The 12,431-nt window shown below is 48.6% G+C and overlaps 1 protein-coding gene across 7 annotated transcripts in view; it reads right to left on the minus strand.

Moving 5' to 3' along the window:
• ZBTB7C (zinc finger and BTB domain containing 7C) overlaps positions 1 to 12,041 on the minus strand; it is a 352,767-nt gene extending 340,726 nt beyond the window's left edge. For 5 of the 7 annotated variants that reach the window (XM_053303375.1, XM_053303385.1, XM_053303377.1 and 2 more), the window contains exon 1: positions 7,753 to 8,048. The gene's annotated coding sequence lies outside the window, so the exon portion shown is untranslated. Of the gene's footprint in view, positions 1 to 7,752; positions 8,049 to 11,973 lie in introns of those variants that run through there. The other 2 variants (XM_053303378.1, XM_053303384.1) reach the window with 1 other exon arrangement.
• Between the last annotated feature and the right edge of the window lie 390 nt (positions 12,042 to 12,431).

Below are 12,431 nucleotides of genomic sequence, written 5' to 3' on the forward strand. Positions count from 1 at the left end.
AACAGCCAGATCTTTTTCTCCTTGGCATCATCATCAGGAAGTGGCATAACCCCGCTAATGCCTGCCTACAGGCAATAATGGTCTGGATGAGGGATAATACATTGAAACTTAATCTAAGCAAGAAGGAGGTACTCATGGTAAGAGGTCACACTTCGAGGAACGTGATAGATGCACCTTTTCTAGATGGGGCTGCACTCCTCCTAAAGGATCAGGTGTGTAGCTTGGGAGTGTTTTTGGACCCAGGCCTCACTCTGATTTCTCAGGTTAAGGCTATGGTCAGGAGCGCCTTCTATCACCTCCAGTTGATATGACAGCTATTCCATTCCTTGGAGATAATTATCTCAGAACTGTGGTGCACTCTCTGGTAACCTCTAGTCTTGACTACTGCAATGCACTCTACATGGGGCTGCCTTTGTATGTAGTTCAGAAACTTCAGTTGGTCCAAGATGCAGTGGCTAGACTGATCTCTGGGGTTTCCCAGAGAGACCATATTATGCCTGTTTTAAAACAACTGCATTGGCTGCCAACAGGTTTCCGGGCAAAATACAAAGTGCTGGTAATTACCTTTAAAGCCCTAAATGGCTTAGGACCAGGTTACCTGGGAGAGCGCCTTCTTCGGGAACGGGCCTTCTCTGTAGTCGCTCCTGGGCTATGGAATGTACTCCCTACAGACGTCTGTGGTTTAACATCTTTACCAGTCTTTAAAAGAGCCCTTAAGACACATTTTTTAGCCAGACTTTTAGTAATCTTTGAATGTTTTAAATTGTTTTGTCTTATATGTTTTTGTTGTGTGTATTTGTGTGTCAACTCAAATACAACTCAAACTCCTAGAGCCTTTGGAGTCAGGCGGTATATAAATTAAATAAATGCCAAGGGCGTAGCTAGGGGAGAGGGGGCCTGTGTTCATCCCTCTCTCTGGCGGCCCTCGGGAGCTGGGAGCCCGTGTTCTTTGAACCCTTTTGCTCAATTACAGCTACGCCCTTGATAAATACATAAATAAAATATTGCATGGAGGATCAGTGTCCCCTCACCACTGCCTCCTGCTTCATCCAAATAAGGGTGGTGGGAGGTGCAGGGAGTAGCAGGCAGATAGATGGTGGAGCACCCAACCAAACATTTAGGACACGTGTCCCTTGTGCCTAGGGCTAGCTGTGTCGATGTACGAACCAATGTGTTGGTCTGCCTAGCCCAGTACTGTCTGCTCTGGTAGTGGTCCTCCAGGGAAAACTCTCTTCCCAACCCTACTCTCCTAAACTTGGGGCCTTCCACATGCAAAGTATGTATGCAGTCTACCTACTTCATGATCTATGGCTTCTCCCTTAATACAAAATACTACAGCTACTGCAGTGACCTACATATACACGATAGAGACGTAAGTTCTGGGCAGTATAAAAATATGTTAAATAATAAAATAAAATAAAATAAAATAACTTATCTACCTATCTACTGCTACAATGAAAATTTATTTACAGCTTTTCAACAAAGGTTCCCAAAGCAGCTCACATAGGAAAATAATAATAAAAGAAGATGGTTCCCTGTCCCAAAAGGGTTCACGTTCTAAAAAGAAACACAAACTAGCCACCAGTAACAACCACTGGAAGGATGCTGTGCTGAAGTCGGAGAGTAACAGTTGCTCCCCCTCTGCTAAATATAAGAGGATCACCACTTTAAAAGGTGCCTTTTCACTCAGTGGGCAGGGGTTATACATGTTCCCTACATTCTGAATGGAATCTCTCCATTATGTAGATTCTTTCCTGCACAACTGGGAAGTAATGAATCAAACAGTTTCCCCCAAATGTTTCCCCCCCACCCTGGACTTGAACCTCTCTACATGGGACGCAGGTAGTGGACCATTACAGCTGTTCCGATTTGCCCTGAAATAAACTAAACGCCGGTCTCTCCCCAGCAAGCTCACACAGCCTGAACTTTCCCCATTAGAGTCCATGGGAGTCTCGCAATCGATTTCTAGCCGCCTGCACTGTGAAGAGAGACAGCAAAATTTAGCACAGAGCAGCGGAGAGGAGAGAGAGATGTGATCATTCCTAACCGCAATCTCCCGAGACCAATGCCTGTTCTTAACACACTAGACTGGGCAAATGGTTAAAAAAAAAAAATTATGTTCCAATTGCCACAATGCACCGTAGGAGGCTATCCTGACTGAGGGAAAGTTCTCATTCAACTATTGTTTCTCCCTCAGTGCAAAAGCCATTAAGAGGGGATGGTGCTGCTATCTCCAACAGGAATGAGGAGAGCCAGCCTGGACTCTACAGAAAAGAGATCTGAAGCCTCCGAGTGAAAGCTGCCGGCTTCCAGCCTGGGCAGAAAACACTCAAGAGCGCTGCGGGGGGAACAATGTTCTCTCTGGCTAGGAGGGAGACAAATGAGCTGACCTAATAGGACTCGTCCCATCTTTATTTTCTATAATTCAACACCATGCAGCGTCCAGGTAGGAGAGAACTCTAAATGCAATAAAGAACCTTCTGGCGAGGATACTTGAGATTTCACCTGAACATCAAGGCCAATCAGAGGTAGAAAGGCAGGGTAAAGAGGTTTTTAATCAACCAATAATAAATATTATTTTTTAAAAAACAAAAGGTCTTGCCTGCCAACTTTTCAAAACCCCAAAGAGAGGGAGTAGGTTTGTTTAAACAATCATTTGAATCTAGGTTGAATGTGGGTTACCAATATTAGCATGATGGTGCGAACAAATGCCAAAGTGTTCCACCCAGAGACATAAGTTTTGGGCAGTATAAAAATATCTTAAACAAACAAACAGAGGTGGGAATCTTGGGCCATAGCTATCTTGGCATGGGTTCACACAATCACTTCAATGTTGGTAACCCACATTAAACCTAGATTCAAACAACTTGTGTGAACAAGCCTAAAGAGCTAAGTTCCTCTTGCTGAGCGTGAAGTCTCCATAGCTTGCCACTACTACTATGTGGTATACATGGAGCACACAAGAATGTTAATCTTTGGTTTCCATCCTTCAGTCATGCCTGTCTTCATCTGTCCTCTAGGGAGCATCTGTCCAAAGGAAAAGGCAGTCAGGTCAAGAGATGGGGAGTCAATGCATCTCTGCCATGGTGCTAGACACACACTGATTCCAGAGTCCTGGCCAGCAGCAACTTTCCCGCTGCAGCAACAGTCAAACAAATAAGTGGAGGGAAGATAAAGGCTTCCGCCTCCTCCCCATGATTTATGGCCGTGGTAGTGGCAGAATCATTAGCAGAGATCCTGAAAGAGGGGGAGACTGCCTCGTGCCCCCCCCCCCATGATCCACATCAGCAGCAAACCACCAGTATAACTATAAAGAATATTTATTTATTTTATTTATTATTAAAAATTTTATACCACCCTTCCAAAAGGCTCAGGGCAGTTAATAAGCAAGCCTCTGAGGATGCACTGCAACCCATTCAAGTGGCAGGCACTTTGCTGGTATTTTCAGATTCATTTTCACTCTGAACAACAAATCCTGAAGTAACATTTCAGGTTCAGCAACGTTTACCCTGAACATAATGTCTTACAAGGAGATCTACTTTGAAGCAGGGCTGGGTTATGTATTTGTCATATTTCTATACCGCCTGAGAAGCACCACCTCCAAGTGGTGTACAAGTTAGAAAACACAGTATAAAAATCAGTATAAGAGAGTTAAAATCCACGAAACAAATCAAACAAGCTCACAGAGAAAAACACATTAAATAGTTTAAAATTTTCAGTTAAAAGCCTGAGAAAACAGGTACGTCTTGAGGATCTCCCTGAAAGCAAACAGAGAAGGAGATGCTCTCATTTCAACAGGGAACATATCCCAAAGCTCCAGAGCAGCCACAGAGAAAGCCTGGTCCTGAGTCGCTACCAAATGGGCCAGTGGCAACTGTAACAGGACCTCTCCAGATGATCTTAACTGGTGACAGGGGTCACGACAAAGAAGTAAAGTACCCTGGACCCAAGCCGTTAAGGGCTCTATAGGAAATAAATTAGCAGGATAAGGAAATATGGGTGTCAAAGGAAAAATACAGGAGCATCAGGTGATACGGAGTCCATGCCCAAGCTTCTTAGAAACATGGGAGGCTGCCTTAAACGGAGTCAGACCCTTGGTCCTTCTAGCTCAGTATTGTCAATACAGACTGGCAGCAGTTTCTCTTCAAGATTTCAGGCAGAGGTCTCTCCCAGCCCTACCTGGAGAGGCTGGGTGTTGAACCTGGGGCATACTGCATGCAAAGCAGATGCTCTTACAGCCCAGAGTCTCACCTTAGCTAAGAATCAGACAACCCTAGGATAATAGTCTATTAAGATGCTACTCAATTACGTTTTGGAGTAAACCAGATTACTGCCACTCATCATCCTAGTCTGCTTCCCAGGAGCAGTGTTCATCCTTTATACCAGCTAATTACTTCCAGAACCCCAGCCAAGTCATATAGAGCTTCCATATTTCTTGTTGACAGTCTACACCCACAAGAAGGCCACCTAATGGCACAGCGGGGAAATGACTTGCCTAGTGAGCAAGAGGTTGCTGGTTCGAATTCCTGCTGGTATGAAACACCTATATCGGGCAGCAGCAATATAGGAAGATACTGAAAGTCATAATCTCACACTGCGCAGGAGGAGGCAATGGTAAACCCCTCCTGTATTCTACCAAAGAAAACCACAGGGCTCTGTGGGCTCCAGGAGTTGACTCTACACTGACTCGAGGGCACAAGAACGCCCACAAGTCCCTTCTCCTATTGCAAGGGTTTCCAATCATGCCCAGATGATGTTGGACGACAACTCCCAAAGGCCATTGTGACCGGGGATGATGAGAGTTGTAGTCTAACAAAGTTTAGGGACTCAAGTTTGAGGACTGTGCCTTAATGAAACACCGCAGTCAGGACTACAACACCAGCAGCTCCTGCAAAGAGCATAAAAAGGAGGTGGTGGTACTGGAAAATGAAGGAGCTTAATAGGCAGATGGGTGACAGAACTCTGTTCCAAGTGTCAGTTCCAGAACCTCTACCCCAGCGCTTCTTAGCTTTGGATCCCCAGATGTTGTTGGACTACAACTCCCATCATCCCTATCCACAGAGGCTGTGGATGATGGAAGTTGTAGTCCAACATCCTCTGGAGACCCAAGGTGAAGAAACCCTGCTCTACCAGAGGCTGGTAGGCAGAGTTTCCAGGGGTTTTTTTGCCACCAAGAGCCAAACTAATAAATGTTTAAGAGAGTCAAACCTCATATTCAAAACTATAACTTCATATAGCACTGCTGGGACAAGACCACTACAAAATGCAGGTGAGGGAAATTCATATTTAAACAGTCCCACAATTAAAAAAATCCCCTGCACAGAAAAACCAGCCTACCAGGGAGAAGAGTAAACCAGAACCCCCTCCTTGATATACTAGCTTTTAGTCTTGCAACATTCCATCTGCCCACTGAGGCAGTCCAGAAAGGGCTGTACCGCATGCTACCCCTGCAACATAGTTCAGCTCCAAGTTCTTTCAACTATACAGATTATGTGGTAAAATAACAGACCATTTGGAGAAGTCAAGGGTTGAAATCCTATGCACACATGTATCTGGGAGTAAACTCCACTGAACACAGTGGGGCTCTTACTTCTAAGTAAACATACCTGGGATTGCTTTGCCAGAATACAAAAGCTGTCAAGCAGAGGAAGCCATATGTTAACTACGTTTGAAGTAACATAAGCCTCAAACTGTAATGTGTGGATATGCCATTCCTGAGAAGTCACAAACTTGCAGAACAAAAATGTCATGCAGGAAGGACCATTTTCAGAATCCACTTTTTCTTTGCTGTGTCCCTTGTGAGGAGAACTGACCTCAGCCTCAATCATCAAAACTGCAGCAATTCAAAACGGCAATGATCAGCAGGCTATGCTACATTTAATGGGGCTTACTCCCAAGTAAGCATGCTTAGAAAAGCAGCCCAAAGATGTGGGGAGAAAGCAGCTTACTGAACACCGTAGCTCTCATAGTCCACTTCTAAACCTAAAGTAGAGGACCTAATTCTCAGGAAATCTGTTTAGGGCATGGGTTCCCAGGTGTTGATGGACCACAACTCCCATCTTCCCAGCCACAATGGCCAGTGTGGCAGGGATTATGGGAGTCAGTCTACAACTCCATTATCTGGGGACCCAAGGTTGAGAATCCCCGATTTAAGGACTCTAACTTAAAAAGAAAAATCAAATGTTCTTAGATATGAGACTAAGAATATTTGACCTCGCTTGCTCTGGTTTTTCCACAGAGAAGAGTAATTGAAAAACAATGGTTCATCTCAAGTTGTTTCTCTTTGTTCCTCTATGTAATGGGTGAAATTTGAGAATCACAAGACTCGGGAATTAGAGACTTCCAGCCTTATTATCCTGTTTCCCCCTGCACTGTAATTAGATTCCTTAACCCATCCCTAAGCGATGCTTATACAGCCTCACCTTAAACGTCTCTGGAGAACCAGCTCACAGGACTTCCTAGACAATCTGTTTCACAGGCAAAATCCAAACTTCCTCAAACCAGACCTCATTTGAATTTCAGTCCTGTACTGCTTTGCCATTGAACAAACACTATTTTTTTTTAAAGCTAGTTTGGGAAGGTGTGCTTTAAACAAGGCTGCAATCCTATACACACTTACGTAGGAGTAAATACACAGCGGGACTTACTTCTGAGTAAATATGCAAAGGACTGCAGTGTACACTTCTGTTCTGGTGGCAAAGTACCATTGCACTTGCATCCTGATGGCAGCATATAAGAAAATAAGGGGCATCCGTTCTGATGCAAGAGTTGACGCTTGATCCCAGGAACATTTCTTGGAAGAAAGTCATGCAGTGTTCAGTGGGGCTTACTCCCAGGTAAGTGTGCCTAGGACTGCAGCCTTACAGCCCAATCCCGCATCAACCTACTCAGAAGTAAGCCTTGCCGCACCCAGCAGGATTTATTCTCAACCAAGCATGCACACTTCATGCTTTAGAGCAATGCTTTGGGTCCTGAAAGCCGCAGGTTCAAATCCCTGCTCCCCTCCGAAACTTAACCCAGCCTACCTCAGAGCCTACTCCAGCCTACCTCACAGGGCTGTTGTCCCATTTCAAGGAGAGGACAAGAAATGTCACACTCTCTCCTGAGCAGAGATAAATAGTAGTCGCGTTTTCCAAGTATGGTGCGTGCGTGTGGGGAAAAAGTACTCCATCATAGACAGGAGGAAGAGGGGAAACAGCGACCTGGAAAACTGACAACTGCACACACACACACATACAGCACGAGACCGAGAGAGGTCTTGAGACTGAGCAAAAGAGAAGGCGGGGACCGCATGATGGGACACCCACTCGGGTCTCCACGCACACAAAAAGACACCAAAACTTCCGTCTTGCGGGGGAAACCACCTGTCTGATCCGGCACCCGCTCCACGCGCCGGATCCCTCCCAAGCCCCGGTGCGGCTGGCAAGGAAAGCCGCTGCCGGGCGGGCAGTCAGCTTCTGCGATCCCCACCACTCGCCCTCTAACGCCAGCAGCCCGGAGCTCCGCTTGCTTGCCTGCCTGCCTGCCTGCCAGCCAGCACCTGCCCTCCCTCCGGGACTGCAACTCAACCAAGCAATACCAGGTCCAGGAGGAGACCGGCGGCGGCTGTGGCTGCACCTTCGTAGCCGCCGCCGCCGACCACCGAAGGAGGGCGGGGAGCAGCAGAGAAAGACCCGATGGCAAGAAAAGACACGAGCGGGGAAGGAGGGAGGAGGAGGACGACGACGCGGCGGACGCGGCGATGGCACCAACCTGGCTGGCTCCGAGGCTCCCTGCGGGTGGGAGGGTCCTCTCGGCTCGGCTTTGCCTGGGCAGCAGCAGCCGCCGCCGCCGCCGCCTTGCTCCGCCGTCCCTCCTCCTCGGGGCAAGGCGAGCCAAGCTGCCTGGGAGACTGAGCTGTGTGTGGCAGCGGCTGCTCGGAGCCCGGGGTGCTTGGCCGCGCCTTGGCGCAGGCGGCGGCAGCACCTGCCGCTGAAGTTGAGCAGCCGCGGCTGGCCCGGCGACGGTGAGCGCGTCGCTCCGGCTCTCTCTCCAGGCTATGGAGGTGGCGGCTGCAGCAAAGGGGCTAGGAAGCGGCAGGAGGGGGGAGGAGGGGGGACAGGAATGTGCAAAGGGCCCGGATGTCTGTGTCTCCAGCTTGCTCCCTCCTTCCACCCCCACCACCAGTCCCCCCCCGCCTTGCGCGCAGGCACTTGGCGTGGCTGGGAATCTCCCCTGCGCGCTCCTCGCCGAAGCAAACTGTTGCGCGGGGAGCAGAGGCGGTGGAGGACACGCCACGCTTTATTCGCCCCGCTCCTTCAGCCTCCCCGACTTGAAAACAATTAAAGCACTTCTCTCCCACCCCACCCCCTTCAGGGCAGCACAGAGCTCTCCCTCCCCACCCACCCCCGTCTGCACCTGTCTTGTGGGTGAATCTGAAGCCTTGGTTGGGCATGTGTCTAGTGGCAATGGATAGCCAAATAAATAAAAGCATTTTCTGTTTTAATTAGGACGAAGTTGTCTGGGGTAAATTGGATCCTTCTTCAGCCTGGACGGTGAGGAGGTGGGACTGCTTCACACACACTCTCTCTCACACACACACACACTACACACAAGCGCGCGCGCGCGCTATTCACTTCTGGAGTTGGCTTCCCGCTTGTTTAGTGAGGGCCAGAGAACCTCTTGGGAAATCGATCCATCGACTCTAGCCAAGATCAGCCGAATTAGATCTCCATGGTTAGAGGCAGTGTACCTCTACCAGTTTCTGGCGACCCAACTGCAAAGGGCGGCTGCTGCTTTAAGGCCCTGCTTTCCAGACTGGCCACCTTTGGGCGACAGATTGAACAGAAGCTAGACTGGCCGGACCTTTAGCTTGACCCAGCAAGGCCACCCTGATGCCTCCCCGATACCAACCCGATCATTTCTGCTTGAATAAAATGAAGAAAGTGGGTGCGGGGCGGGGGGAGCTGTCGAGCGCCAGACATGCCACATGACCAGAAAACTCCCCAACACCCACTCCAGAGTGAGAAAGAGATTGATCCCCTGCCTGAACCACCACCGAGATGGCTATTACTACTAATCGTGCTTCTCTGAGCATGTGCGAAGTGCTTTCGTCTCGCCACCGAAATTCGGGGACCGAATAACAGGATCTCCCCCGCCCCCTTGCAGAATCATAGGTCGATGTGGCACCCGGACCCGCTTGAGCGCCGCTTTAAGCAAGCGACCCGTCCCTACATGTTGGAGAGAAGGGGAGCTATTTGTTTCAGATGAAGCCGGGAGTTTCTGGGTGTCGTGCCGGGAACTCCATTCCAGTCTGGCCAACTTCGTTCCCTCCGCGCACTCCAAAACATCGATGTAAATTCTGCCCGCCCTCCTTTGCACGACTTTCCACAAAAACTCTGGGTGGTGTTGTAGACCTGTGCGTAGACGGAGCGGAGCCAGCAGGCTGGATCTTCGCTATTTACAAGGCTGCTCTTGGGAGGGTAAGAGGTGGGAAAGACCCACCCCGAGCCCTTGAGATAAGCGGGCAGGAATGCCATCCTCCACGCACGCTGCCCTGCAAACCCACATCATCCTCGCAAGATGCGATTGCTCAGCAGCAGAGCGCCTGCCTTTTGCACCGGCTCGCTTTGCCTCGTGTGGGCGGGGCAGGCGTTTTGTTGAGTGGCAACACGCGGGATTTCCTTAATGAAGCGCATGCAAAACAGGAACCCCGTAATTCGCGGCAAGGGGAGAGGAACCGCCCAGGGATCGGCTTGTTATTGTTTGCAGTCGGGGAGTTCCCGTCTGCATGGCTGGCTGGCTGGCTGGCTGATGTGCTGAGTGAAAGCAGGTGTGTCCCCGCAACCCAGGAGGCTGTTGCCTCCTTTTCAGTGCACGCATCCCATGAAGACAACTCGAAGAGCAAGATGTGGATGTGAAGGAAGGCGGGTGGTGATTACATTCCTTACCACGACCTTGCGCGCCTGATCAGTGATGTCCACGTGTTGGATGGCACGTTTGCAAAACACCCTCTGCGCATAGGGTCCAGTTGTGCAACTGGAGTGTGCATCCTTAAAACCAACTTAAACCAGCATCCTATGCATGTGCATGTGGTACAGAGCTGGGCATATTGGAGGAGACCCATCGCGTCATTTGGCCTCACTATTACCTCCTCCCTGCATTTAGCAAAACATTAGCACAGCCCATAAGTGTACAAGCCGTATGTGTGTAGATCCAAACCCAATTTACACATTATGTTGAACATGTGACCCATGCACAATGTACACAGGGAAATAAATATATGTGCGGTTACAACACACAATGTACACACAGGCAGTCTGGGCACAGTTATTCATAGGTCATGTTGAATGCTGAAACAGCAGTACACTTCCTGTCTGTACCCTGCATTAGAAGGGGCTTGTTAAATGAATTTTAACAAGCTATAGCTTGTTTAACAAGCTGGTTAAGTGCATTTTCACTTTTAAAATGAATGTCGTGATAGTCATTCACAAGAAAATACTTTCGTTTTTGCAAAGTATAGGATCATTGGGAAGACTAGCCTTGGCAGCTGTAGATATGACAAGGAGTGGATATGACATATCTACTGCACTAAGACATAGGTGTCTTAGTACAGTGTTTCTCAGCCATGGGTCCGTGGACCGGTGCCTGTCCATGAGGCATGTACTGGTCTGTGAGGCATCACTAATAAAAATCACACACACACACCCAAAAAAACCAATTTTGGGTCAATGGGGGCCACCAAGAGTTCTCCTGAGCTCATTTCTAGGCAGCCCTCGCTGCTAGATAATGTTCATTTCACTTCCTCGAAATGAACATTATCCAGCAGCGAGGGCTGCCTAGAAATGAGCTCCGGAGAGCTGCCTGAAATCGTTTGGGGGGGGTGTGCCTGGGGGCAGGGGGCATGACCCCTTACTAACCGCTAGTCCAGGAAACTGTATGAATAATGTACTGGTCCATTACTCCAAAAACGTTGAGAAACACTGTCTTAATAGACCACAATTTGAAGATGAGCCAGTAATGTGATACAGCTGCTTAAAAGGCCAATGCAATCTTAGGCTGCATAAACAGAGGCATAGTGTCCAAGTCATGAAAAGTAATTATTCCATTCTGCTCTGCAATGATCAGACCTCACTCGGAATTCTGTGTTCGGCTTTGGACACAACTGGGCACAGGAGGACATTGATAAATTGCATCGGGTTCAGAAGAGGTCCACAGTCCACACAGATAGTGAGGGGTCTGAAAACCAGCTTCTGTGAGGAACCCAAGGAGGAGCTGTGTATGCTTAGCCTGGAGGAGAGAAGACTAAGGCTGTTAGCCATCTGTCAGGGATGCTGAGCAGGGGGTGGACTAGAAGACCCCCATGTGCCTTCCACCCCTAAGATTCTGTGATTCTCTATTATCCTCCCACAGCTCTCCACTCAGCCTTTCAGCCACACATGGCTGCTTTGCATTTTTTTCCCCAACAACACTGAGAGAAAGATTAATGGGCCAGTGCTTAATGTGTTATTTGGCCCTGGGCAAGAATGATCTCCTCCACAGGTGCATGGAGGGAGCTGAGTCAGTTGGCCATGGTTATAATCCAGGGGCGTAGCAAGGTTGGAGGGGGCCCAGAGACAAGATTTTAAAATGGGCCCCTCACTGATATACACACACAAACACACTTCACAATATATCGTGCACTCACACTCACATCCCCATTATGAATACAGTGAAAATCTAGTACACACTGAATCTAGTTTTTCTACTCTCTGCTCCTGCCGATCTCCAAGAGACTCAACATAATTCACAGGGGGTGCAACATGGACAGGTGAGGAGTCATGTGATGTGCCTCTGGGGGGGCCCTCAAGGCAGTGGGGCCCCAAGACGACTGCCTCCCCTTGCCTAATGGTGGTTACGCCCCTGTTATAATCCCACCCTTTCCCCCCATCCACACATTTATCAGAATGTCTGTACTGAGCCAGGTTTTCCCTACTGAAGGATCCTTCTAGTTACCTGAATGTCTTGAGCTGGTACAGGGATCCCTCTCTTTCCCTATAGCAATGCTTTGCATGTGTTTGGGTGTTGCCAATCAGCCTATCATCCTATGGATGCAAGAAAGACTAGTCAAGGCAAGCATGACTGGACAGGTCTATATGCCCAAATCAACTGTAAAGGAGGAAACTCTACTGCATAGGAACATAGGAAGCTGCCTTCTACCGAGTCAAACCATTGGTCCATCTAGCTCAGTACTGTCACTCAACACTCTTTGGTAGCAGCTCTCCAAGGCTTCAGGCAGGACTGGACACTAATTTAGCTTAAGATTACATTAGCTTTTTTAGCAGCTGCATCACACTGCTGGCTCACGTTCAACTTGTATTGACTAAGACACCTAAAACCTTTCCACATGTGCAGCTGTCAAGCTGGTCTCCTCCATCCTATACTAAAGACAAGCTGGCCTCTGTCCCCTGTCA

The sequence above is a fragment of the Hemicordylus capensis genome, chromosome 2, assembly GCF_027244095.1.
Source record: "Hemicordylus capensis ecotype Gifberg chromosome 2, rHemCap1.1.pri, whole genome shotgun sequence".
In the NCBI taxonomy this organism is placed as follows: domain Eukaryota; kingdom Metazoa; phylum Chordata; class Lepidosauria; order Squamata; family Cordylidae; genus Hemicordylus; species Hemicordylus capensis.